General features: G+C 39.6%; 1 pseudogene; it reads right to left on the bottom strand.

Moving 5' to 3' along the window:
* Nucleotides 1-3,716: 3,716 nt before the first annotated feature.
* On the bottom strand, nt 3,717-4,142 carry LOC125163482 (39S ribosomal protein L42, mitochondrial-like; annotated as a pseudogene).
* Nucleotides 4,143-5,009: the final 867 nt, after the last annotated feature.

Below are 5,009 nucleotides of genomic sequence, written 5' to 3'. Positions count from 1 at the left end.
TAAGCAGAGCAGAAGCCAGCTGAAATTCACTCTGCTGTGCATAGAATTGTTTCCAACAAATTCTCAGTTTTGACATTGTTCATCTCAGCAGCTGGGGTCTTGATTTCTATGAGGTGACTCACACAACCCCTGTCTGTGGGAGTCACTTGGTTATCTGTTCTGACAAGGCCCCTTGTGCATTTGAAGGAGGGGCGGCATGAGACTCATCAAAGCGTGCTAGAAGTGCAATTACCTCTCTGCATTGTGCTTGCCAAAGCATGACAGTTGGAACACCTTGATCCCGAGCTTGTTTTGTTCTGACCAGCATCAGAAGTTCTGAACCTGAGATTGAGTAGTGAAATTGATTATGTATTCAATTTGCTACAAGCCTACCAGCTTGGGCACCTATTCATCTTTTCATTTTCTGGATCCACCTCTACAGACAACACTTATGTAACCTTCCTCAAGGCATTTTCCATGATGACGAGGGCTTTCCAGAGTAGGTTTGGGTGGCATGGCTGCATTATCAGTATCTCTCCTTGAGACCTATTGAAGAGAGACCCTGGGTAGGCCCAAGAGGAGGAGTTTGGAGGCTGGGACTTGACTCTGGGTGAAGCCCAAACCTCAGAGGGAGCAGCAGGAAGCAACAGCGTGGAGGACCAAAAATCAAAATCCGAAAGGGAAGCCATGGGTTCTTCCAAAACATAGATATGGGGCCGCACTCTTAGATACGGGACATGAGAACAAGAGGGAGGGCTCTGGGGCCATTGTGTATAACAGTAGCTCTCCTATGAGGCATATGTTAGAAGTTAATGGGCACTAGCTACGTAACAGACACTGTGCTTGTGTGCCATCGAAACAACCCCATGAAGCAGGCTCCACTATCCTGGAAGTGGAAGCAGAGGGGGTGTTGAGGTGCTCATTACAGGTCACACAGATGGAATGTGGAAGGGCCAGGGTGGGAATTTGGTCTGTCTGACCCCCAAGCTCAGGACATGAGCCACTGAGCTCTGTTCTGCTCTAGGAGCAGGGTATGCCTCTTAGGACCTGAGAAGGCTGGACTCATTTAAAGGGTCAGGATAAGGTAGATTAGAAAATTATTTTATCCTGGGGTTATATTTTCCTGGGGTAGAGCCAAGAAGGAGAGGAAGAGATCCCTGGCCACAGCTGCTCAGGCTAAGCAAGGGATTTGCTGGTTTATATACCTCCCAAGGAAGACATAGTGAAGGTCCTGAACCCCTGAATCCTTGTCCCATTGCTTGCTGGAAGCGTTGTATTAGTTTGCTATGGCTGCAACAAAGTGCCACATACCAATGGCTTAGACAAGAGAAATTGACTGTCTCACAGCTTTAGAGGCTACAAGGCCAAGATCAAGGTGGATCAGAGTTGGTACTTTCTGAGGGCTGTGAGAATCTGTTCCACACCTCTCTGTTCCAAGCTACTGGCTCTTTGCCAGCAATCTTTGGTGTTCTTTGGTTTGTAGACATATACCCTGATCTCCGGCTTCATCATCACAAAGGAATTCTCAACGTGTGTGTGTCTCTGTGTTCACATTTCTCCTTCTTGTAAGGACACCAGTCATATTGGATTAAGACGCAACCTGATGACCTCATCTTAACTTTATCATCTGTAAAACCCTATTTCCAAATAAGGTTACATTCATAAATACTGGGAGTTAGGGCATTAGTATTTTCAAAAGGACACATTTGAACCCATAACAGGGAGTGGTCCAGTAAAAGACATAATCGTTATTAGCTGAGGCTTTTGTCCCAAACCCCTCTATAAGCTGGGCTGGACCATATGGATACATTGGGGTCGTGTATACCTTGAGTTTAAGTCTTTGACTGGAGACCAGCACAAACAGTTTCCTTTGATTGTTCCTGTCCCTACCCCACCTCCTGTCCTGCATGACGCTTTGGGCATTAATGAGTGAAGAAAGCGTGAGAGCACCTAGGGTCTGGCAGCACTGGGAGGAAACAGAGGAAAGAGGTCAGTGATAGTTTTATGCGTAATTCTGTCTTTCCTCATCAATGTCATCTTCCAGTTTTCTGACCCCTTTTGTGTGAGCTTGAAACTCCATATTCTTTTTCATCCATGCCCTAGAACTTCATCTTCAAAAGTTAGGTTTTCTCTCTTTCTCCTTTTCCTCCTCCTCCTGCTTCTCCTCCTCCTCCCCCATCACTTCCTCCCCCTCCTCCTCCTCCTTTGATGGGGGAAGAGAAGGTAGAGTAGAAGGAAGAAGCCGTATTCCTGTCTTGGGGAATAGAGTGTAGCGAGTAATTTGATGAGGAGTGGGCAAGAAGTCTAAATCTTCCTCCATAGTTTAATGTTTATCCCTTTGCCTTGACCCCATTTTCCTCAACCGGAGGGACTGAGGGTATTTAATCCTTAGGTAGGATTGATTCTAGAAATGGAACAGGAACATGGAAGAAGGAGCAGGGGAAAGAAGCCAGGACTGCTAATCAAATATCCACTCCCATTCTGACTGAGCTTTGCTCAGATAGTAGGAGACAAACTGTTTTAGATTCATTTATTTTATGCTGATGTATGAATGTCAGGTGATCCAGCTGTGCTAGGATGTTTGTATTTTATCAAATTATTGTTACTAACCACCATCTTTAAATAGCAAATTAGTGAGATGAATGATGAAGAAAAGAAGGAACTCACATTATTGAGCACGTATTTTGTGTCCGGCACTGAATTTGGACTCCTCCCTATATAGTCTTGTTGAACCCAACTAAGCTAGGGAAGCATCATTTTACTGATGAAGGATGAAAAGGCACCATAAGACACCATGCCCTTTGTGTCAGGCAAACTTGCTGAACCCACTTGTTAGTTCACATAGTTTTTTAGGTGATTCCTTAGGATTTTATATATATACAATCAAATCATCTGTGAATAAACATAATTTTACTTCTCCTTTTCTAATCTGGATGCCTTTATTTTTTTCTTTGTATCTAATTGCTCTGCCTACAACCTCAAGTACAATACTGAAATGGAAGTGGCAGGGGTGGACATCTTTGTGTGGTTCTTACTTTTAGGAGAAAAGCTTTGTCTTTCACCAATAAGTATCATGTTCATTGCAGGATTTTGAAATACACCCTTATCAGGTTGAGGACCTTTCCTTCAATTTCTACTTTGTTGAGATTTTTATTTATTTATTTTTTAAATCAGGAAAGAAATTTGGATTCTGTCAAATGTTTTTTTTTCCCCTCTATCTGTTGAGATGGTCATGTGGCTTATGTCTTTGTTTGATTAATATAGTGGGCTACGTTGACTTATTTTCATATACTGAACCAGCTTTGTATTTCTAGGATAATTCATGGTGTATAATCGTTTTTATAGGTTGCCAGATTCAGTTTGCTAGTATTTTTTTTTTTTTAGTATTTTTCATCCATATTCATGAGGAACATTGGTCCGTTGTTTTATATTCTTGTGATATTATTGTCTAGTTTTGGTAGTAAGATAAAAATGGCCTCATAGAATAAGCTGGGAAATGTTTTTTTCCTTCTACTTTTTGGAAGGTTTCTGAAAGATTAAGGATTGATGTTAACTCATCTTTAAACATTTGTAAAATTCATTAATAAAGTCAGCTGGGCCATGGGTTGTTTTTATATGAAAAGACATTTTGTTATCATTTTGCTACATAACATAGTAGTGAATATACTCAATTGCCTTTTCTCAAATGGCAAATGAGACAAAAGATAACATCTTTTTGATTCCTGAAAACCTCAGTATCATCTGTCTTTTGGAGGATCCAGGTTCCTATGACATCTATGATACTGTCCACGAGGATACCAACAGCGCTTAGTAGTAAAGAACATTTTGCTAAGTAGTTCTGTCATAGGTCCTTACTCAAAATGTTCATTTTTTTTCTTCTCATCTGGTGTTCAGCACTCGATCATGTTTTCTTCATTATTACGCACAAGATCTGGCTGAGGGATAGGTTTTGTATGTTTATACAGAATGTCCACAGAGGGTGGTGGCACACTTTCATCCTGCCATCAGATGTCATAGCAAGTTCTACTTTGCAATGATAGTCATCTGGAAGAGAAAATACATAGATTTATGACAAATACAATATAAAGCTCCATTTTGAATTGGAAATGAATGTTTTCAGATAGTTCTGTTTGATATGGCCACTTTACTGCTGTTAATGCCATGGTAAATCAAGATGTTTATCAGGCGGTGTGAAAGAAGATGATCTGAATAGAAACTGAGTTTAAAATCTGCTTCCAGTACTGAGAACAAACTGAGGGTTGATGGGGGTGGGAGGGAGAGGAGGGTGGGTGATGGGTATTGAGGAGGGCACCTTTTGGGATGAGCACTGGGTGTTGTATGGAAACCAATTTGACAATAAATTTCATACATTAAAAATAAAAATAAAAATAAAATAAAATAAAATAAAATAAAATAAAATAAAATAAAATAAAATCGGCTTCCAGGCATACTTATGTTCATCCTTGACAGCCTCTCACTGCGAGCCCGCCATCTTACCTCCTTGATTTTTGTGTTTTGGTTTTTGTTTTTTGATTTTTTTTGTAGTAAGTTTTTAAACAAGTAATTTAATCTCTCACTTGGTTATAGATCTATTAATATTTTTTATTTCTTCTTGAATCAGTCTCAGTAGTTTGTCAGTAGGATTTTGTCCATTTCATCTTGGTTATATACTTCATTGGTAAAGTTGTTTATAGTATTCCCTTATGATCTTTTTCATTTCTGTAAAGTAGGTAGTGATGCCCCATCTTTTATTCCTGATTTTAGGAATTTGAATTTCCCCTCTCTCTATTTTCTTTCCCTTTTTGCTTTGGTTTCAGTTTGTTCTTCTTCTTTAGTTTCTTAAAATGGAAAGTTGGTTTATTTAGTTGAAATATTTCTTTTTAAAAAAAACCAGTCATTTATAGCTATAATTTTTCTCAAAGCACTACTTCAGCTGAATCCCAAAGATTTTTACATGTTGTGTTTTTGTTTACATTCATCTCAAAGTATTTTATAATATTCCTTCTGATTTCTTCTTTGATCCATTGGTT

The sequence above is a fragment of the Prionailurus viverrinus genome, chromosome B1 (assembly GCF_022837055.1).
Source record: "Prionailurus viverrinus isolate Anna chromosome B1, UM_Priviv_1.0, whole genome shotgun sequence".
NCBI classification, from domain to species: Eukaryota; Metazoa; Chordata; class Mammalia; order Carnivora; family Felidae; genus Prionailurus; species Prionailurus viverrinus.
This window is presented reverse-complemented; position numbering and strand designations above follow the sequence as displayed.